Genomic DNA, 23,616 nt, shown 5'->3' with positions numbered 1-23,616 from the left:
GGACCACACCATTCAAATTGCTGGTAATTACAGTGTTAATTCCATGAAAGCTACAGGGATAAAATACAAAAAAATGTGTCATAGATGCTTTATTTTGGTGCGTCTCATTTTCCTCCTCAGTAAGGGACCAAGCTGCTTTCTGGATGCAGGATACAGAAAGCAGAGATTTCTATGATGCTCTTTATTTTTTTCATATCCTACTTTAATTAAAGAACAATGTAATGTTAAGAGCTGGGTTTCTGCAGGTGCTACAGGACTCCAAGGGAACTTGTGCATTTATGATGCAAGTTTAGGGGGCCAGAGAGGAGAGTTAGCTACTTCCAGATTTCTTTCAGCATGTGAGCAGAGCTGGGCTTAGCAGGGAGCATGCAGGGAGCAACACTGGAAGTGTTCCTATTGTAGGGCACCTCAAGGAAAGGATTCCTTTTGGCGAATGTTTGAGATGCCCTTTCATATACATCTGTCAATAGCAAAAGTACTTCTCAAATGCTTTCAGGATCTCAGAAAAAAAACAAACCAAACCAAACCAAAACAAAGCAAAAAAACCCCATGCAGTACTCACACCCTGGAAGTCTTCTGAAAGTTCAGATGATGAGGAGTGTGATAATCACAGAAGCTCCTACAGGTATTTTGGGTGTGATTAGAGCCTGGCTGTGCTATCTACACTACCCTCACACAAACTCAGAGACAGTTCTTGTCCTGAAGAGCTTATCTAAATAGATAAGGCAGACCAAGGATAAGATAGAAAACAAAACACTGGGCTTGGGACAGAAGATGCAAATAAACCAGTTTGAGTGATCAGAAACTGTGGACTACAAATCCCAGAGGCACCTGGAAGCAGGAAGAGGAAGTGATGAGAAACCCTGCAGAGTCCTGCTTCTGTAATTCTGGATTGCAAATCCCAGAGACCTCAGGGGCAGCAGAAAAAAGAAGTGAACACACAGCCAGAGAGCTGTGCTCTAGCCTCCGACTTCTGGCCTGAGCCACTGCAGGCATGTGGCTGCAATCCTAACTCAAAGGTAAATGTCTGTCCACTTCTGTTTCAGTTTAATCTCTGCAGTTTAGACTAACCTGAAAAGACTGAATTGATTCAGTCTCGGGCTTTTTGAGTGTGTACTTGACCTGAGGGACAGTTGGAATCCTTTACATGGAAGACCCATCTGCATGTATATGTCCAGCTGAAATCCCCAGTATGTCCTGTTACTTCCTGCCAGCAATATTCCGGCCCTGCATGGGACCTGTAATGAAAGCACAGTGAGGTTCGGGACCTCTGTTTTCTGTCCTGTTCACATCTCAATGACAGCACCTCAGGCCCCACAGTGTCCCCTTCCCCTCACATCCCCAGCACCACTCAGGAGCATTCAGTAGACTCACTATTACTTCTAAGGCAGAGGGAAGAATATCACTGTTTAGCAACACACCCCTGTTCTTCATAGGAATAGGTTCTAAACACCCAAGGCTGTGTGAGAGCTTTACTGAGCTTCTGACTGTCCGCTGGGTTTTGTCAATATAGTCACGGCTGTGGAGGTATCTGACTCACTGCTTTGAAAAGCAATTAGAGATACTTCGTGTCTGAAAGGTGGCTATAGAAAACCAAAGGCTGTTCTTCAGTAGTCGAGTCCTGTGCTGTTAACAAGCAAATCAAATAGAAAACGCCGGGGCTTACGGGAACTGGGGTATCCCCTGAATGTTCAATGAATTGTGCCGGTTGCAGGGATGCTAGCTCATTAGCAGAGGTCAGTTCTCTCCTGCTGGAGGCAAAGGCTCAGGCCAAGTGCAGTAATTGTTTGAGGAAGGCAGAGAGGACATCCCTATGGGACAGATTCTGGGGGTGACCAGCCTGCCTTCTTCTCCTGCACCACAGCAAACAGTTTTGCTATCCTGCCCTGCCTAAAGGGTCTGACAAGGCAATGTTGGCTCGTCTTTCTTTTACGGCAACATATCTTTTGTGTGTGACAGTCTTTGAACATATGTGTTAGTGGGAGGCTCTGTGTTTGTATTTGAATGTGTGTTTTGGAATGTATCATAGTGCTTAGGGTCAGAAGGGACCTAAACAGATCATCAGGTCCGACCCCCTGCCCTGGGCAGGAACGGGTGCTGGGGTCATATCATCCCTGCCAAATATCTGTCCAGCCTCCTCTTGAAGACCCCCAAGTTAGGAGAGAGTACCACCTCCCTTGGGAGTCCATTCCAGAGCCTGGCAGCCCTAACCACAAAGTAATGCCTCATGATATCAAGCCTGAACCTACTTAATCAATTTGTGGCCATTATTCCTTTTTATCCCAGGTGGTGCCCAGGGGAACAGAACCTCACCTATTTTCCTCTGGTCCCCTTGGTGAGTTTATAGACAGCCACCAGATCCCCTCTCAGTCTTCTCTTGTGGAGGCTGAATAGATTCAGTCTCTTTAGTCTATCTTCATAGGGCCTGGCCTGCTGCCCCCTGACCATGTGGGTGGCCCTCCTCTGGAGCCTCTCAAGGTTAGCCACATCCCTCTTGAAGTGTGGCACCCAGGACTGGATGCAGTACTCCAACTGTGGCCTGACCAATGCCACAAACATTTTTGCGCATGCCAGGCCAGGGGCAGGTACAGGGCATGCACCCAGCCTGGAACTCGCAACCATTGGGGCCAGGCCGCAGCACACAAACCACAGCCCCAGACAGCAAGGGCAAATGGGTGTATTTGAACCTGTGGAGAGCAGTCCTAAAATGGATAAGGAGCATTACGGGAGTGGATTCAAGCCCTGCTGTAGAGTCAGGCCGAAGGCTGCTCCCAGCAGTAAGGCATGGTCAGCCTACCTAGTCAGTCATGGCAGGCACTCAAGGGTGGCAAGATGTAATGCTGGCCAAATTACTCCCTCATGTGTGACTAGCTACAGAAACAGGTGTGCCTTTACCACAGTAGCCCAGTGGATCTCTAGGCTTAGATGGATGCTCGCTGCAATGGGTATCAGCTATTATTTTGAAAAGGTTTGTGCATGTATACACACACACACCCCATCGGCCATCCCCTCGAAGTCGAGGATGATGTCCGTCAGGCTTGATGGGTCTTCACGTGACTGAGGAGCCCAATTCTGGATGCACACGTTCTTCAGCAGTGGGGGCATGTTGTTGCATGGGGAAATGGGATTCGCAGCCCCGGGTTGGTCTCCTTCTCCTTCTTCTGCCACCACCATTCTGCCTCGGTATCGAGGAATTGGGCCTCGAAGTGGTGCGTGGCTTGGTGGAACCCCCCCCCCCCACACACACACACACGTACGTATATGCATGGCTCTGTGATGCCTTCTAGGCCAGGGGATGGGCCATGCAGGATAAGAGGCAGGATAAGAGATCTACTACTACTACTACTAAAGATAAAAGGATCTTCTCTCTTGGCTTCACATGATATAGTAGAGATCTTTGTTTATGGAGCTGGAGGGGTTTAGGTTGTAGCCGTGTTGGTCTAAGGATATAGGCAGACAAGGTTTCTTGGGTGAATTTGATATGGTCTAATAAAAGATATCAAATTCACCCAAGAAACCTTGTCTGCCTTTATGGAGCTGGGGAATTAGTGTTCTAGTCCCAACTCCCAGGTCTGCAATGACTTCTCTGGTAATGGGTCCTATGCTTTGCAGCCTGTAACTCCATTACCACATGCCCTCACCAGAATGACTCACACCACCACCAAAGGCCGCCACGGCCTAGCTGTCTCCTGCCTCTGAATCAGCAGGTCCGAAGCTGGGATCACGCACCGCTTTCTCAGAAGGAGCTCCTCCCTGCATCTCCTATCAGCCAGGAACATGAGGCTCCTTCTCTGCATTTGCAAGGAGCTGTGGTGCTCATAAAGCGGACGTGCTCTCTGCAATGCAAATGCAGCTATCGGAGACTGCCAGATGCAGAAAAGATTCATAAAACAAACAGCTCTATGGTGCCATGAAGAGAATACCACAAACACTCCTCCCTCCCCTCCTTTTTGTTTCTAGGAAGAAATTGTCTTGAATTTAATTAGGTTGAGGGTAACAGGAGGAGGCGGGTGGGGAGGGGGGAGCCTTTGTATTCAGCGGGCGGAAAGAATATTGCTTTCTTTTAAGTGCAAGAGGCTTAAACAGCCTGAACAAAGCTAAAGGAAAGGAAATCATATCGTCCCAGCCGACCACTTCCCCCCCTCGACATGCTGCAGCACACAGCCAGCTGGGAGCTCATGCTTAAAAGCTGGAGCTGCAGATTAATGAGGAGAGCTGGGGGTGGGGAATGGGGAATGGGGCTGGGATTAGCAGCCCGTGCAATTTGGGTTTTGTTCTCCATTATGGCAGCTAGCGTGGAGACTCCCTTTCCTTCCCTCACCCTCCCACTGAGGCTTTCCCAGGGTGACTTGTAGCATTGCATAGACTGCCATAGCTTATAGATTCATAGAAGTTAGGGTCTGGAAGGGACCTCAGAGATCCTCAGGTCCAGCCCCTCCAAACAAGGCAGGAAAGACTGCTGAGGTCAGATGACCCCAGCGAGGTGTGTACCCAGTCATATTTGAAGATCCCCAGGGAAGGTCCCTGTACCACCTCTGGGGGCAGTCTGTTCCAGACTCTGGACACATGAACCATAAAAACAGTTTTTTCTAATTGTCTAATCTGAAGTGATCCTCTAATAACTAACTTTGATAGCTTGAGGCTATCAAAATGCTTTGTACCTGATGGGCCTCCCAACTGGTACGGAGACCGTTTGGGGGTTTTTTGGTGAATAAGCAGTTTGCTGAAAAATGAGCTTTTCATTCCAGAAATGTGAATTTAGGTGAGATTTGCTGGGTGGTTTTGATGGAACTGGCTTCAGAAAGTTGCCAGAGGAGGGCTCCCACATTTTCCCCCAAAGCCTAGTTAGAAAACTCACTCAGGAGACTAGAAACTCAAGTTCAACTTTCATCACTTGCCAAAGGGCATTTGAGCTTATGTCTTCTACTTATAGGACGCTACCTTAACCCTCATGCTACAAGGTATATGGGAGTGGGGGGTTCTCACTTTCTCCTGTTGGAATATTTCCACTTGGTATGAAGCACTAAATATTGGATGAGACACAGAGAGAATTACTTTCTGCCTTGGTAGTTAGGAGACTCACTTGGAAGGTGAAAGGTTTTGGTTCTAGTCCCTGCTCCACTGAATGTTTAATTATTTAAGTGTGTAATTATTTTAGAAGCACAGCAACAACTGAAAAGACCGAGCCATCCACCCTGGAGTTCCTGATGGTATGGCAGCTCGTGCGCTCTTGTGATGGTAGGGGTTTAAATCCGTTCAGGGAGAGGAGGCTTTCTCACTTCCTAGGTCAGGGGTTGACAACATTTTGGAGTGGGGAGGCTGTTTTAATGAAGCATGGTCTACTTCCAACTAGACCTGCACCACTGCCGCCACAGTCAGGTAGGGTCCTCTCTGCAGAGCTGCTGCTCCAGGTTCTCCCAGCTGCCTAGGTGAAGTTCCCCCACTGCCAACATATCATGGAAAGCCCCTGGCTCCACAGGCCACTTAAACTGGCCCTGTGGGTCAGATCTTGCCCATGGGCTGTAGGTTGCTGACCCCTATCCTGCATGGTTACCCCAGCAATTAAACTCCTGGGTAAAAGGAGATGACCATCACCACTGGGCTGAAAGATGGAAGTAGACTACTGTACCACCTTCTTCTCCAGCAGTTCTGTGAATCCAGACCTTCATTTCCTTGGCTTTTTTTCCCAAGTGCCTGGGTGGGGGGAAAATAGTTGTGGGTTGAATGGAATGTTTTATGTTGAAAGAAATCTTTTTCTTTTTTGCCTTTTCAGCAAGAAAAAGCAAATTTTAAAGTTTGGCTAGGCTCAACTCCATAGCAAAGCCTAAAAAGCTATTATTTGAAAAACCCTAATCATAGTCCACTGTAAGGTTTGTTTGCATTTCTGTCTTTGATTTTGAAGCTGGGGAAACTGAGGCACAGAGGGGAAGCATCTTGTTTAGGGCGATACTCTGAGACCAACGTAGATCTGGGAGTAGCACCCCGAATTCTTACAGGGTCTTGGCTGATGTGGAACATAAGGAAGCTTTATCCCTGATTCATGGCATGATACTAGTCAAATCTTTTAATTGCTTGTTCCCTCTATTTCCTTAGGTCTGTGACAGTACTCTTAATAGACACCTCACTTCATAGAGTTTTGAGACACATTTACAAAACCTTTTGAGATCTCCAAATGAAAAACCTGTACATATACATCAGAGCCTACTGGACAAATGTGAGTGGAACCACATTTCACTGGATTATGCAATTCTGTCAAAATTGATATGCTTTGCAAAAATCAGGTCAGTTTTGCCAGAATTCCATTTCAGAAGAAAACTGGGGGAAAGAAGTTCCAAGAATATTGAATATCCTATGACAACATTTTTGTGTAATTAAAAAAAAAAAATTGGGGCTTTTAAAATAGGTTTTGTTTCAAACTTTCTATTTTGTATTATAATAAGTCATTTAATACAACACAAAACTTTTTAAAAGTTGAAACTGAAATCTCAGCCTTCTCAGCTGGGGATGCACCATACTACTGTATTATACATATATGTATAGTCATAGATGCGCCATAGTAAGTAAACTTGCCACAATGCATAGGATCAAAAAAACAAGGTGGGAGAGGAATTTATGAGGTCACCTAGTCCAAATCCCTGCTCAGGGAAAGTCTTTTCTGTCTGTACCATCCAAGACATTTTTTTTGTCTAACTTCTTATACATCTACATTTTCTGTGTGAGCATAATTCGTTTTTTTTATTATTATTTTGGCCAGAGTTCCTTTCTTGCCCCGCCTCCCCCACGCCAAGGGTGGTAGAGCTGAGCTGAGCAGGAAAATCATGCGGACTAAAGTGAGAGGCCAGTTTAAGAGCAGCGGCATCAGGCTAACATTTGCAAATTGCTGACAAACTTGATTTTGTCTGCAGTCTGATGATGTTACTTAAAGCCATTGATCTATTTCACTGGCAGCAGCAGCTCTTCAAAAATTTATAAGTTGCACTCCTGTACTTGCAAAATATGTTATTATACTGCCTGCTGTTTTAAGTTGCTAGACAATTCTCGAGGTTGGGCTGCTGCGTTAGATGTGTAAATCTAGATGTCCGTGCACCATTTTGTGAGAAGCCCTGAATAAGGGGAAAACTTCGAAGCTGACCAAAGCGCTACGAGACTTTGTGAGAGCTGCAGCGTAGTCATTTCAAGCATGTGCTAAGACAGTTCAGAGTCTCAGGTGATACATTTTGAGCTGGATATGCTCTTTCCTGGAGGGGAGTGGCTGGCTCAGGGGTCCAAATGGGAGATACAGTACCTTTTACTGCAACATAAAGGGACAGAATGCAGAAGCAATTGAAAATTGTTAGCCCCTGACAGCGACTTGGCAGCCTACGCAAAGTGAGTAGTTAGTTTGTTAGGTGAAAGGGAGCTCCCTAAATCAGGGAACTAAGAATAGACAGACAGGAATATAGCTTTGAGCTTTATTGATTGTTTCTACCCCACACAGGCATCTATACAGCCTAGATTTAACCACCAGGGTCTGTCCCAGCACGCCCTCAGCTTAATGAAATACCTGCGAAGGAATCTCTGGTGATCCTTTCTTTGTCTCTGTCCAGCTTTTGGTTGGGAAGGTGATGCCCCCAAGGATTGCATTGGTCTAAGTCCTGTTCATTGCAAGCGTCATTGCTTACCACACTTTGCTGGCAATCCTGACAGAGCGACCAAGGACAAAATAACCCAGGGGGAATCAAAATCCCCTATAATCCCTAGAGTCTGATGCATATTGCCTGTGGAAGAAGCATGAGGGGTAGCATGTGGAAAAGCTTGAATTGAAGTCTGTGACTCTCTTACCTGAATGCTACTTGTCTGGAAGCATGGCCTTGTAGCTAGGGGACTAGATGAGCCTTCCAAAGAGCTGGGGTCTAGTTCTGACCTTAGATTTCATCTCAGATTCTCTTTCTACCATTATCTATTTGGGTCATAAATTCTTTTTGGTTGGCAGCTGCCTGACTAGCCCAAAGTGACCTCAATCCTGTTTGGAACCTGTAAGTGCTTCTGTAATACAAACAGTAATAGAGAACTTCAGTCTCTAGGGCTGTTTGTTGTATACCAGCTCTAAATCATTTCTCTTAAAAAAAAAATCCCCAATACAAAATACATATTGAGAGAGAAGACTTGTGCCTAGTGGCTCCAGTGAACATAGGAATAGCAGGGGCCAATCTGGGACACTGAAGTCAAACTCCTGCAGTTACAGGCTACCCTGTAATTGATGTTGGTCCAAAATGCTCCACAACAGTGGTCCTGCCTAGAACAACCTAGCTCAGGTCCACAGCAGGCCAATGTTCCGACTCGGCTCCCACCACTCCTTTTTCCTCTTGCGGTCCTCTCCACTCCCAGCTGCAGTGTGGGCACAGGTCCTTGTTGCTTGGCCTCAATGCAGCTCCTCACAACCCAGCTGTAACAAGTGGATGGCCCAGGACCAGTCTAATTATTGGCCTGTCAACTTGCTTCTGAGAAAACCACCCGCCTACCTCTCCTGCCATGCCTTGATGTTAATTCTTTCAACAGATGTCACTAAGGCGGGAGGCTGCCCATTTACTTGCTCTGGTGACAAGGGCCTATGTATATGACTCTGGCTTTCCCTTATCGTGTCCCACGCCTACCAGATGTTTCTCCTGTGGCTCGCACTGTGCTCTGTGCCCTGAGCTCCAGAGTCTGACACAGGACTCTGAGTCCCCACTAGAGTTTGTGGTCTCAGTGCCCTCATACAGGGTTCTTTTTCTATTCAAAATCAGAGCTGTAAGCCCACACCCCAGGCCTCCTAGCCAGCACCCCAGGATCAGGGCTCCAAGCTCTGACTGCTTGCCCCCCTGGATTACAATCCTTATCCCTTTGCCTGAGAGCTTTTCTAATAGGTCCCCAAAGCTCAGGGCCCCACCCCCCTAGAGCCTCTCCTGGTTCCCTTGTGCAGCCTCAAAACTCCACTGTGAGTCTGGGTGCTGCCTGCTTGATCTCAACACCCACCAGGGATGTGGGGGCTGGGGTTATAAGGTGCCCCATACTTGCCTTTCACTGGGGAGGCAACTGGCCTGGAATTTCTGGGGGACTGCCCCGCCACAGGTTAGAAGTTAGATAATGGTGATGTCCCTTGAGAAATTTTGGGGCTTGATAGAGGTCCATTAGTCCAAAAAAACTGGGGACCACTGGTGTAGACTAAGCCTCATTGTAGAATACACGTAGTATTTTTGGGAACCTGCACAGAACCAACCAAACCCTCTTGTCTCAGCATGCTCTTAAGTCTGAGATAACTTACTGAAGGATTCTTCATGGCTGGCTCTTTTATGGCGGTCCTGCCACGATGTGGGTAACATCCTAAAATCTGGACAAAACCTGAGGCTCAGTAAGGTGAAATTCAGGGAGATCAAAGGTCTTATACTTCCAATTCAATGGGGTTGTTGTTGTAAGTCCAGCCATGTTCCTACTGGACCACATGTGATTCCTGAGCGGTGGAACAGAACACCTCATGGGTGTGTCAACTGGGAGTCTAACTCAACTGAGTCTGTCTTCAGAGGGATGGCGTAATTACATAGGAAGTGTATTAAGCCCACTTATTTGAGTCTACCAAGACGTCTCAGAATTAGACTCCACACCAAGAGACACTTGAGTATATCTGGATTTCTAAATATTGTTGAAGGCAAGGCTGGCATGGACCACTGACCCATGCTTGAGCTAAAGAACTGAGCATTGTGCTGCCCTACATTATCTCTGCTCCACCTGCATGTGGCTATGTTGAAAAGGCAAGGAAATAGTAGTAGCAGACAGGAACGGGAAAGGACCAGGAGTGGGGAGAAGGGGTTTCAGAATAGCAAAGAGACACTGATAAACGCACTGAAAACCCCCACCTTTGCCTCTGCTTTGCCCAGGTAAATGGTAGTGGGAGCAGACTCCTGTATATGCCATACTCTTTGGGATTTTTTCTTTCTGGAGACACAAAGGTTTAGTAAGCCTCAAACACTATGGCTTTGACTTACTGTTTTGCAGAGGGTGCTGTACACCAGCCTTGGGCAGAACTGTTTTTCCTTGAGCTTTACATCTCACTTTCTGGGATAGACTTGGATATTGTATGAAGTGGCTTGTATGTGACCTTTTTGCCCTTGCCTTCATGCCCTGCTATTGATGATTCCCTCTGTACCACTACTTAATCATCAGCTGCACCATACTCACATCAGTGGCAAACTCAAGCACGGTCTCTTTGGCATAGATTCTTGCCCCAAGCCCAGCCCAGAAAGTGATGCCAAAGATTTTAAAGAGGAGAATGGAAGACAGTTCTTTTCCTTTTTCCATCTAGGATACTGCCCTGTACAGTGATCACAAAGGGCCGTGCGTGTTCAAAATACAGAGAGAGAAAAAGTCTGTCCTGCAGAGCAGCACCATCCTGCCTTATGTCTGTGCCAGTCCGTGGTGCTGCTGTTCTGTGGAGATGTTGTCTGGAAGGCTTCTCTCTGGAGACCTGAAAGCGTTGGGCTGCTGCCAGCGTGACTCCCAGCTCAGCTGTGATTGCTCCACAACAGGGATTCATCCCCTGTTAGAGGATCGGCCTGGCAGCCCTGCTGATGGAGATGGATTCTGTCAACAAAATGGATGGTGATGGAGTCATCTCTAATCTTTCTTTCTTTCTTTGTAGTGACTGAAGGCAAGAAGATAAATTTATTCTGGTTTTGCCTCACCAACTCTGTCTCCCTTTCCTGCCCACCTCACCCTATCACTAGCTCTCTCTCACTTCATAACCTGTTAGAGTAGCTGGTGAGTGTCAATATTACAGAAAGTACCCATCTGTAACATGGTAAGTCATTATATGGCACTAGTGTAAATTGATTCCTAATTCTGCTTAACTGAAGCAGTAGGAGTTAGATCGTAGAAAAATACTTCTCACTAGATGGTGTCCTTTTGTAATATGGTCAGTAGCTTTGGTTCACTTTCTTTTTCTATTGTATTTACTGAGGTGTGATTCTTTCACAATCAAGAAGGAAGCGTTACTCATTAATCCCGCCATTCTGAATCTCTGGGCAGAATTGAAATGCAGGCTGTTCTCAGTCCTGAAATCCATCTCAGGTCATATTCCTTGGGTGAGTTTCAGCTGGTTGCAGGCAGGGCACTACCTATGTGAATGTATTCATACTTCACTGTATTCTTCATGCTGATCTTAATCTTAAACTCCTGATAATCTAGGACACAACAATGGATGTCTTGGTTTTATGATCAGAGAAAGCTGCCTGGGAACACTTAGGAAAAACTGTGACAAGAATTTGTCTGGGATTTACAGTGGGGTAGATGGTACTCCACAGAAGTTCTCATAAAAAGCCTGTGCCATGCTTAGACCATGGCTTCACTGTCTATTCGGGTGGAAACCTCGTTCTAAATCAGCCCAGCGCACACAATGAACCTCACTAAGCCAATTGTTTCTTCAGTCCTGCCTGGCCATTGACATTTTTAAAAACTGACTTTGGCTCCTGTGACGGACCATTCAGATGCACAGTCTTGGCTGTGATCCAGAGCAGTGATGCCTTGTGTATTTTTCTAATTGTTAAGAAAATGAGTTAGAGCAGCAATAAAGATCAGGGTACTGGACCTATCCAGTGGAATTAATGGGCAGCTGAAGTTAATACCCCTCAGTTATGCCTCAAGCCATCAAGTCTCTTTGGTGCTGGTGGTCATTAATCCTGACAAAGGGCCCTGGGTTTGGCTCATTACTGCTTGTAACAGGGAAGTTTCTGGCAGGCTACAAAAAGGGGCATTGTACCAGGGACTGGCTTTTACTTTTAAAAAGTAAATGGAGTATGAGTGAAACTTGTCATATTGATGGCTTCAGAGAGTGTATCCACAGAATAGATATAGGTCATAGCAAGGCCCAACCACACACTTACAGGAGAAGATAGTTCAACCTTTATGGTCCTGTTAGCATCTGGGCTCTGTGCTAGGGATTTTTATTTTTGATAGTAGTTGGGGATCTCCTGCAGCTCCTCCAGTCTAGGTAACTACTATTACAGGGCAAAGAACACCATCAAATGCAAACCACTGTGAAACCCAGTGATGCTCTACCTCCCTTATGCAGCCCATTCCCTGCCCAAGTGTCCTTTCACCAGGCTTCTATCAGAAGATAGAAATTGTAGTCTGCCTTGAAAATTGAGAGTCCTGGGTTCGATCAAATCAAGGAGAGAAGAGTGTCCCACAGCTGAGGGCTTCTCCTGGAAAATGTTTTCCTGCCAAACCTGTCTGCTATGTTGAGGATGCCCCATTTTGAACATCACAGCTGACCACAGCTGTGCTGTCTTCACATGAAGAGGGAGAGCTTTCAAGTAGGTAGGTTCTAGGTCACTGAGAGCTTTAGAGCTCACAACCAACCCCTTAAAGTCCACCCAGCAATCAAAAGCTCAGCTCCTGGAGAACAAGAATAATATACTCTTGGCAAAGAAGCTTATTAAGAGGGATGATGCCATCCCCATCAACTTAAGTCTCTGGGTTTACTGTAGAGTAGTGCCTTCAGTGATGTTGTCCATTAGACTCCATGTGTGACTTCACAGACTATGAAGGTACTATTAGGTAATTATACTACCACCCTCTGATGTTTAACAGTGGAAGCCTAAAAAGTTAGAAGACCTGGAGCATAGTCCCCCCTCTTTCCCCAAATTGTCTGCCTTTCCAACTAGAATGTAGCAACAGGGATTTGAGATGGGGGATATGGGGCTTATTACACGTCACACTGAGTTGCTTATATATTAATCAGTGTTCGTGTTATCTTATGTTTGGAGGACCTCAAGGCTTCTCTGACTGTCCCCTACCTGCACAGCTATGACATGCCACTGGAGGGCTGAGGAGCAGGGGCTAGACTAGAAGCTGAGCTGTGAGTTGCTACAATAGGGCTGGTGAGCCAGGACAGGCTTCTGTCCTTGCTCTAGGTAGGAAGAGCTGGGTTTGGGGGTGGGGGGAGATGGGAACCTGAAGCTGGGAGGTAGAAAGTAAATGGGATTGGGGTGGGTAATGAAATGGGAGGTGGAAAGGAAATGGGGGTGTGGGAAGGGTAGTGAAATGAAGACAATCAAGCACTGAAGGATAAAATAAAAAGAAGTAAAAAAAAAAAAAAGAATTTAAAAAGAAAGAGGAAGTAAATTTAAGAAGGTCTCATGTTTTAATCCATTGGGATTGGGATGTGGGGGGTACTGGTCATGCTTCCTGGGGTGGCTGAGACGTGGGAGCCGTGAGGGAAGGTGCTTTTTGGGGAGTTACTGCCCCTGCCCCAGGAAGGAAGCCACAGCTCACAGGGACCTGATCCAGCCCTTTGCCTCCCCCCGGCCCCCTTGAACCCCACTCCTGGACTAATTGTTTGAATGGGGTTGCACCTCTGGGGGTGGGAAGGTCAAACCCTTGAGGACAGGAGTGGTGCAAGAACTGGGCCCTGGGCAGTAGGGTTCAGGGGGTGGAAAGTTGTTCACACAGAATAGGAGGATGGAGCGGGGGGAATGCCACTGCATCCTGGGATGCTGGAGGACTGCAACTTGGGTGGCTTGCTCTGTGGGGAGTGGCCACATACTAATGGGACACGAGCTGGGTAACCTAGATCAGAGATAAACCTGCTTGGTGTGGTATGACATTAAGCTGCCTAATGTGTGCTTAAAACTAGTTTCAGGTGTGAATGTGTGGACAACCCAGGGTTTAAGAGCTCCAGGAACCACCTAAAATCAATGTGTAGCAAGGCCTATGAGTCCCATTTATGTTGCAGTCAATCAAACTGGGGCAAGGCCACATGAATTCACTGAGGCAGCCAGTGCTGCAGGAAGTGTAGCCCGTTTAAGTCATCAGTGTGACCTTCTGGGTTTACTTCTAGCTGGTGCACAGATTGCTTGGATAGAATCACTGAAGGCCAAATTTTAAAGGGAGTTTGAAATCATTGTGAGTTAGGCATCTAAATCCTTTAAAAATCTGGTCCTTAATTTTTCTGTGCCACAGGTCCATTTCTTTAGCCTGGCTCAGGCAGGGGTTGGCCTATGTGCTAGATGACCTCTGGAGATCCCTTCCAGCTCTACCTTCCTACGATTCTATGCAAAATGAGGGTAATGACACTTCACTTTGCTTGTCTTGTCCCTTTGCCTTGTTTAGCTGGTAAATTCTTTGTAGGGGGACGTGTCTGTTCTTTTATGTTTGTACAACAGTTAGAGCAGAGGAGTCTTCATCTATGTTAGGGCTCTGGGGCCTACTGCATTATAGTTGTAACAAGAGGCAAGCTTAGGCACACGGTGCTGTTCTGTGCAATTGCTACAGCTGTTTGCTGACAGCCGATTGTTGCACTGACAGATTGGTTGCTTTAAAGGTGAACTACTGGGCAAAGGCATGGATGGAAATGATCAGTTACTAACTATTAGTTTTTTTATTGCTTTTTACATGCACAACATATACAGACTCTAAAAGTCCTTCCATTTGGAGTGTGGGGCAAGAAACTGAAATGTGCTGCTTTCATAGTTCAAAAACTTTACTACTTCCTGCTTCTTTTTGTTTTAAACCGAGAGACCGGACAGTGTAGATTCATAGATTCATAGATGTTAGGGTCGGAAGGGACCTCAATAGATCATCGAGTCCGACCCCCTGCATAGGCAGGAAAGAGTGCTGGGTCTAGATGACCCCATCTAGATGCATATCCAACCTCCTCTTGAAGACCCCCAGGGTAGGGGAGAGCACCACCTCCCTTGGGAGCCTGTTCCAGACCTTGGCCACTCGAACTGTGAAGAAGTTCTTCCTAATGTCCAATCTAAATCTGCTCTCTGCTAGCCTGTGGCCATTATTTCTTGTAATCCCCGGGGGTGCCTTGGTGAATAAAACCTCACCAATTCCCTTTTGTGCCCCCGTGATGAACTTATAGGCAGCCACAAGGTCGCCTCTCAACCTTCTCTTGCGGAGGCTGAAAAGGTCCAGGTGCTCTAGTCTCTCCTCATAGTGCTTAGCCTGCAAGCCCTTAACCATACGAGTGGCCCTTCTCTGGACCCTCTCCAGGTTACCCGCATCCCTCTTGAAGTGCGGTGCCCGGAACTGCACGCAGTACTCCAACTGCGGTCTGACCAGCGCCCGATAGAGGGGAAGTATCACCTCTTTGGATCTATTCATCATTCATCTGCTGATGCACGATAAAGTGCCATTAGCTTTTCTGATGGCTTTGTCACACTGCCGGCTCATGTTCATCTTGGAGTCCACTAGGACTCCAAGATCCCTTTCCACCTCTGTGCCACCCAGCAGGTCATTCCCTAGGCTGTAGGTGTGCTGGACATTTTTCCTCCCTAGGTGCAGCACTTTGCATTTCTCCTTGTTGAACTGCATTCTGTTGTTTTCTGCCCACTTGTCCAACCTATCCATGTCTGCCTGCAGCTGTTCCCTGCCCTCCGGCGTGTCCACATCTCCCCATAGCTTTGTGTCATCTGCAAACTTGGACAGAGTGCATTTCACTCCCTCGTCCAAGTCACTGATGAAGACATTAAAGAGTATCGGTCCAAGGACCGAGCCCTGCGGGACCCCACTGCCCATACCCTTCCAGGTCGAGACCGACCCATCCACCACAACTCTCTGGGTGCGACCCTCCAGCCAATTCGCCACCCACCTGACTGTGTAGTCATCCAAGTCACAGCCTCTTAATTTGTTCACCAGTATGGGGTGGGATACCGTATCGAAGGCCTTCCTGAAGTCTAAGTATACGAAATCCACCCCTCCTCCTGTGTCCAGGCTTTTCGTAACCTGGTCATAAAAAAAGACTAGATTAGTCAGGCACGATCTGCCTGCCACGAACCCGTGCTGGTTTCCCCTCAGCATAATTTGTCCTGCCGGGCTCTTACAAATGTCATACGGTCAAGGGCCTGCAGACCAAGCCCTACGAGGAGAGACTAGAGAAACTGGACCTTTTCAGCCTCTGCAAGAGAAGGTTGAGAGGCGACCTTGTGGCTGCCTTTAAGTTCATCACGGGGGCACAGAAGGGAATTGGTGAGTATTTATTCACCAAGGCGCCCCCAGGGGTTACAAGAAACAATGGCCACAAGCTAGCAGAGAGCAGATTTAGATTGGACATTAGGAAGAACTTCTTCACAGTTCGAGTGGCCAAGGTCTGGAACGGGCTCCCAAGGGAGGTGGTGCTCTCCCCTACCCTGGGGGTCTTCAAGAGGAGGTTAGATGAGTATCTAGCTGGGGTCATCTAGACCCAGCACTCTTTCCTGCTTATGCAGGGGGTCGGACTCGATGATCTATTGAGGTCCCTTCCGACCCTAACATCTATGAATCTATGAATTAACTTGGGATGCCATCCTCAGCTCCATGGTAGCTTTGGCCCGTCTAACTGCCTCCCTACAAGCGTGAGCAGAGGAGGTATACTCCTCTTTGGTAATCTCTCCCTGTTTCCACTTTTTGTGTGCCCCCCTTTTGGCCCGTAGGCTGCCCTGGATTTCTCTGGTTAGCCAGGGAAGTCTCCTGGCCCCTTTCCCTCTTTTTCCTCGCATCGGGATCATCTCCCTCTGTGCCCAAAGGATAATTTTCTTAAGGCACAGCCACCCTTCACAGTGTGGAACACAGTGATGAAAATACCGGTCTTCTTGAGAACTTATTATCATTAGCATTATTAATATTATTTAGATTTATATTCCACCCTGTCCAGAAAGGCTCAGGGTGGCTTACAATAAATGATGAAAACAGACAGTAAATTCCTTAAACACTTCATGGCGAGATGGGCAGGGAAGGCAGCTTGGAGTTTTTTTTAGCTTCTGGGAAGTGGGGGAGGGAAAGCTGCAAGAGGGTACTGGAAGCAGTATCATTTTGCACTTACTGTTTGAATTGTGATGTCTCCTGGGACCCTAGTCACAGACCAGGGGCCAGCAAAACCAGGTAGTATGCAAATCCAGGGTAAAAAGATGGTCACTGCTACCAAGGCGATTTTTGAGCAGGAGGTCTCAGCCTTCCATACCCTGATCCCAAGGCTCTTCTTCCTTGTGGCCACAAAGGGTATGTGCGAATGTTACACTTAGATAGACCTAATCAGGGTTAAATTGATCTAAATGCCTAACTGTGGCCATTTCAGGGAGGTCAGATCAGGAAAAAACTGGCTGACTCCCATCTAATTTAGTTCATCTGAGGAGATGAACTAAATTAGACTGGGAATGGGTTAGCCCAATGTACTGAATATCTGCCCATGTTTGGAGCGCAGCCTCAGGTCTGGGATAGCCCAACCACTCCCCTCAACCCTAACTGGCTATTATTAGCCTCCTGGCCCCCCTACCCCTGGATGATCAATCCTCCTCATGGACCTGCCAACCCCCCTGGCAGACATGCCAGTCCCCTCATCCTGTCAAACTCCCCCCATGGATTCACTAGCCCCCTTGCTCCCACTTACCATTCCCTCCACCCTGACCTCTTAGATCAGGTGTGGCTCCCAGCACCAGCAAAAGTATATACATACTGTACCCAATTTACCATCGTGCAGCTTAAAGTTAGCCATGTGACTGTAGATTGGGGGTGGTGAATGTGTGTACATACCCAAAGGGAGGAAGGGTGGTCTTTTGTGATTTGAATCTATAGGAACTTTCTTGAATGTCACAACCCCGTAGGCTGAGAATCCTGTTGTAGAGAAATATCTTAAATACTGCAATGGAAATGGCCTTTGTCCCTTTAGGAATTGGAGGGGTGGCAGGTTTTTTTCCCTTTCCTGCAAAAGCACCTCTCTTTTGTTCCCCTTTTGCTCAGGTAAGGTCAGGAGCTGGCATGCTAGTGAATGGATCTTTTCAAATGGTGAGCATCCTCCCAGGCAGGCAGAGCTCCATCTGTCATCTAAAAATACCCTATAGTTTCAAGGAATGGAAAGGTAGGTGCACTTCTGAGATCCAGTCAGATCTCCAAAAGGCCCGTGTGCTCTTGCCTTCAATCCCGTTGAAGTGCTTTGTGCTTTCAAAGCTTGTGATCCTTACCACTGTTACTTCTCAGCCTGGTCTCCCTATATTCTGTGCATCATGTCAACTGCCAGTCAAATTTCCCCCTATGGACCAACAGAGATGTGCATGAGGTTAGACTCTGGCACAGCCATAGTGGACTGGAGTCATCTGGGAGGATGAAAGTGTTACAAACACACAAAAGGCAAGTCCAGATCCCATCCCTCTCTTATTCACTTCCAGTCATATTAGTGCATACCTGCCTGGGCTGTTTTAATTACCCCCCATATTGGTGGGGACACCGAAACATTGCTTGTAGCTCTTGCTCCATGGGTTATGAGCTTATTTTTGTGAGTTAAGGCTGTATAGTACTTAGCTGGGAGAGCTTCCAAGAAAACCCAGGCTGCCCAGTGATCAGCAACAGTAACTCAATAGATGATGATCTCTTCCCTTGGAGTAAATCTTCAACTAATGCTCCAATATGGTATTGAAAAGCAACAGAGTTGATTCTTGGTTGGTATCTGAAAAGGCTTAGCTATGACATTGTTGAAGAGGGCAGGGTTATAGATACTCTTACAGAAGGTAGGGTGGGTGGCACCTTAGAGACTAACTGATTCAGAGAGACACAAGCTTTCATAAGTAGCCACCTGCTTCATCAGGTACTCTTACAAGCATTGTTTGATTGTATGGGCAATTAGGGCTTTGTTACACAGTAATTTTGGGCAGTTTCTGGAGCTTTTAACCTCTGGATTGTCTGCATATTAACACCTTAACATCTTTTTAAGCATTTGTTATGTGGCTCTAAGTTACACCACTCCAGGGCAGGATTATCTCTGATCCACAATACCCAGTTCCTGTTTCATTAAGGTGGAGCCACTCCCCACAGATGTGCTGCCCAAGTTGAAGTCCTCCAGTGTCCCAGGATCTCTCACAACCCTGCTGGTAGAGCAAGGATAAAAGCCTGTCCTGGCTCCCGAGCCCTGTAGTGGCAACTCACAGCTTCAGCTCCTAGTCCAGCCCCTGCTCACCAGGCCTCTAGTGGTGTGCAGGTGGGGGACAGTCAGAAAAGCTTTCTAGACTAAAGGTCTGACTGGTCCAAAGTCCAAGCTAGCACTAACACAGATCAGCATTTGTGTGGCTCATGGCATAAGGTGTAACAAGGCTCTTAGATCTTGGAGAAATAATGATTGTCAGTTGGAGACCTATTGTTTTTGAACTTGAGTCTTTTTTTCTGTCAGTTTAATTAGAATCTGCCAGACTCAGAATTGCTGCACTCATGTTACCCAGAGCAAGGCCAACTTGACAGTCCAGCTTAAAATATTGTGTTGAATATAAGTCAGCAGATGTGACCTGAGTGACTTCAGTACAGTTGTACAAACTTGCACCTGGGTTTTATTTGGCTCCCTGTTGATACCTGAGAGGCTTCCTCTACCGGGACATAATGTCCATGCAACTTTTGTTGTTTTAAAAACTTTAAATGGGGTCTTTTCTTGAGTTTGAGAGAAGGGCAGGTTTAGTGGAGAGCAGAACAAGTTTTAGGACACAGATTGCAACCAGCAGGGGGCAGCGTGTACACATATACTATACACAAGCCACTTAATTACATTATCTGATGTCCTTTACTGTAAGCATACTTGTATTTGAACCCCAGCACATCTCATTGGACCACCAGACCTCCCCAAATTAAATGAGCTAAGTGTTACAGTCCCTGTGGTACGTTTCATGGCGTAGGGGTGGGAGTGAAGAGTAAGAGGTGTTCTGGTCATGGCAGATCTACGTCCACCATCAAGAAAGGATCTCTGCATAGTTTTGCTCCACAAAGGCTGAGGAGAAGCAAGATATACAGCTGAACTTTGCCACCCATTGGAAGGAAAGAAAACACAAAGCCCTCATGCATTCTTAACTTTGCACATTTTTATTCAAAATGTGACACAATGACTGCGTGTGAAATAGGTTATTCTCTACCAGACCCCGTGCTCTCCTCTGGATTAGCTGCGGAGATTTATTAAAAGTCAGCGACTGTGCAGAAGCCACGGATTTCCATAAAACTTGCTTTATTGACATGTATCCCCTTGTCTGCCTTTTGTCTTTTTAGATTCAGTATTCCGGCAGGCTTTATTGCTGGATTTTGTTTTCATTATGTGGAATGATTGGCTGGCTTGCTCAGAGAATGAAGTCTCTTGGGTAAGCAGACTGACTGGGCTGTTCTTGAAAATATTGCCAGTAATGTAGGAAGCTTCCTGGAAGAACTCAGGTAGATGCTCCCCTCTGAATTGTGTTGAGCAGAGGGTGTTTTTTCAATAAGCTGCAGTGGGCAGGAGCCCAGCCTGGGCTGGACACCTGTTAGATGGAAGGCCTGAATGGAAGAACAACTGCCAAGCCCATGGTCCTTCTAGGCCAGGGATTAGCATCGCCCCAGGAGCAGCGAGGTGAACTCATCCAGCTTGGTCCGAGGTGGGCTGGCAGGCACTTCCAGTTGGCTGCTGTTGCTTGTCCCTACTGCCTGGCCCTCACGCGGGTGAAGCTCCCTGCTGTTGAGATGCTGCCGAAGCCTCCCACCACCAAGATGCCACAGAAGCTCTGGCTGTAGGAGTACTGGCATACCCATAAGAGTACTTTGCTGCTCTTCTCAGAGCCAGGTACTCCACTGACATGGCCTGAAGGGGACAGGAGGAGATACAGGCATAGCAGGGTGAGTGGAGGCACTTAGCTGCTCATCATAAGGATTTCTTGCAGGGTGTTCTGGGAGCACTCTGAGGTCTGTGCTTGTAGTTCCCACATAACTATGGGATCTTACTTTTTGGAACTGAAAACTAAAAATATTTTAGAAAATGGGAATTTTAAATAGCAACGGTCCCCTCTGGCTTAACTATTAGATATGAACCTCCTGCAGGAATCACTGAGTGAAATTCTCTGTATTATGGGATGACAGAGGTCAACCTGGATGATCAGAATGGTTCCTCGGGTGTTTGAATCCATGGATCAGTCTATACTTGCATTTCTTTCACATGCCAAGCCACACAGTTATATTGCTATTATTCTGCTTGCAGTGGTGTCAAGATTATGCATGGCTTGGGGTCATGGGCACTGTTGTGTGGGCAGACAGGCAGGTCTCTGGCCTCATTCAGCTTCTCATATCTTGTCAGATCATATCCTGTTCTCATATCCTGTCGCATCCCGATTCCTCTCCCTGGAAGCATTCAGGGTTGGATTTTGACTTGGACTCAGCAGACACACAGAGGAGAAAGACCCCTCCCTGTGGCACTCCCAAAGGTTTGTCTAGATGTTGAGCCTAGGTACTGTGCACTCCATTTGCTCTCTCCTGGAGCTGATGAGCAGCACCTTTGCTCTGTCCCTCTAGTGCATTGGCCATACTTCCTGAACTGGGAGGTATTGTAATTAGCTGCTGGTATGATCCACTTCTAAGGAACTGCTCTGCTACTTGCAGATATGGTGAAAGGAACAGGGAGTGACTGTCTCAGAGTGGTTTCTGTCAGACAGACTGGCCTGGAGACAGATTGTCCTCAGGATCTCCCAGGGCTTGGGCTGATCATACATGAGTGCAATACCTAAAGGTGACCCTAACCCTGTGTATGTCAAATAAACAGGAACCTGGGCTCATGGTAGAAGTTATATCTTTTATTAGACCAACAAGATTTTTGCAAAAAAAAATTTTAATTGCAAGCTTTCTGGTACAAGCACCCTTCCTCAGCAAGTGTGATAGCTTATCTGTTCCTGTCTTGAAAGTCTAAATTTATTCATTTGATTGACCTATCGCCAAGCATGTCATATCTATTTATTAATCATCTATTTGTCTCTAAGTCCTCATACATACATGCCCATCCCTATCTCTGGCATGTATATATACTCCCATCACTGGGCTGGAGTCCCTTACAGAGTTTACATACTCACGTATCTCTTAATCCTGACCCAGCTCTGTCCTCCTGCCATCTCTGCACTGCGGTGATGTTGATGTGAGGACCTGGTATATAGAAATCCAGCTTTGCAAATGTGTCTGATCAAACAGGACCCCAAACTCTGTGATGCAAAGCCAGGGCAATGGTGCTAGAGAGGGAAAATTAGCACATGTAAAGCACTCTGAGAGACATACCCCATGCAAATTGTCCTAAAGGCATCTTTAGTTTTGTAAACAGATTACTTTCAGAACAGAGGAGGGGAAGAAGGTGGGTGGCTAGAGCCACACCAAACAGTTTGAACAGGTAAAGAGGAGGCTTCTCTCACACAACTCTGGGTTTCCGCTCAGGGTCTAGGATGGCTCAGTTCCTCAGGAAAGGTCTGCAGACTTCCTGCAGGGATGAGCAAGGGGTGAGCACTCAGTGCTGCGTGAGCCACACGTATCCCTTCAGCTCCATGCAGGGCTGTGCTGTAGCGCAGGAGACAAGAATTGGAGCATAGCTCATGCGCACTCAGATACTAGCTCACACACTGCAGCTTCCCAAGTACACACTCATTTCATGCACTGCCAGCTATGCACATATATCCACAATTAGGCCATTGTGCACACCGACTGGCTCTTTCATTTCCATCCCCTCCTCAGGCTCTCTTGCATGCACACTCAGGCATATAACTCACTGCATGCACGCACCTTCTTAACCCCCTCCCCCCCCCACACACACGTACCCCTCTACCCCCTCTGCCTCACACAGACACAGCCTCACATCACACATTCCTAATATCCTCCTCCTTTTCAGAGCTGAGAATCCCTTAGTCCCTGTCAGTTCTCCTTACATGCAATGTCCAATTTGCTAGCTCAGCATGACACTTGCTAGGGCCAACTAGAAGGACACAGCTACCGAATTTCCCAAGAGTGTAATTCTGCACCCTCAGAATCTCCTCTCTCCCTCCCTTTTCTCAGCTGCCTGGAGGCAGATAGGACTGGCACATTGGCAGCCAACTGAGGCCAGGAATTCCCTGATGCTTGTAGTTCATTTCTCTCCCACTGTCTGGCTCAGTTAGTGTTCTGTCGCATGTATTAGATCTCTATTTAAAATACAAGCCACGGCATAAGAAGCATATATTTAGTCTAGATCACCTGCGGCTAATTTTTTTTGGACAGGATTTCATTTTTCTTTGTGGTTGATAAACCCCCATTAGCAGCATGAAAATAAAATTTCTTTCCTCGTTTGCAGAGTTCCCCCTTGCCCCCCTTCATAGTCTTAGAGTGTCTGGGCACATCTACACGTGCACATTTGCTATGCAGTAACTGAAAATTACTGTGCAGAAATGGCACATGTCTACATGTGCATGCCCTTACTGTGCAGTAAATATGGCAACTTAAGCCAACTTGGGTGTAAATTGATACCTGCATGATTCAGGTATCAAATTTACACCTGATTAGTTACTGCACAGTAATGCACAGGTAGACACCTTACTGCGCAGTAACACTGTGCATGTGTGGACTAACTTGGGACTAACTTTAGTCCCAAGTCAGTCCACACACAGTGTTACTGCACTTTTATGTCTGCACGTGTAGATGCTGGCCTAAAAACTGCTTACTGCGCTGCTCAGTAAGTTACTGCACAGTAAATGCATGTGTAGACACAACCTCTGCGTTCTAATAGGAAGAGAAAAGTGATGGGGTGCTGGGTACTAGTATTGCTGGGTGACCTGGGACATTGGAAGTAGCAGACTACTCCTTCTACCTAGTCCATAGATTCATAGATTCATAGATGTTAGGGAT

The 23,616-nt window shown here is 46.8% G+C and overlaps 1 protein-coding gene across 1 annotated transcript in view; it reads left to right on the top strand.

The window, feature by feature from the left end:
- The first annotated feature begins 915 nt into the window (after nucleotides 1–915).
- The window catches only part of TBC1D21 (TBC1 domain family member 21), a 156,361-nt gene continuing 133,660 nt past the window's right edge, over nucleotides 916–23,616 (top strand). Inside the window, exon 1 of the mRNA XM_059714907.1 lies at nucleotides 916–1,019. The gene's annotated coding sequence lies outside the window, so the exon portion shown is untranslated. The remainder of the gene's footprint in view (nucleotides 1,020–23,616) is intronic.

The sequence above is a fragment of the Alligator mississippiensis genome, chromosome 11 (genome assembly GCF_030867095.1).
Source record: "Alligator mississippiensis isolate rAllMis1 chromosome 11, rAllMis1, whole genome shotgun sequence".
Lineage (NCBI taxonomy): Eukaryota > Metazoa > Chordata > Crocodylia > Alligatoridae > Alligator > Alligator mississippiensis.
The sequence above is the reverse complement of the archived record's forward strand: the minus strand, read 5'-3'. Positions and strand labels throughout refer to the sequence as shown.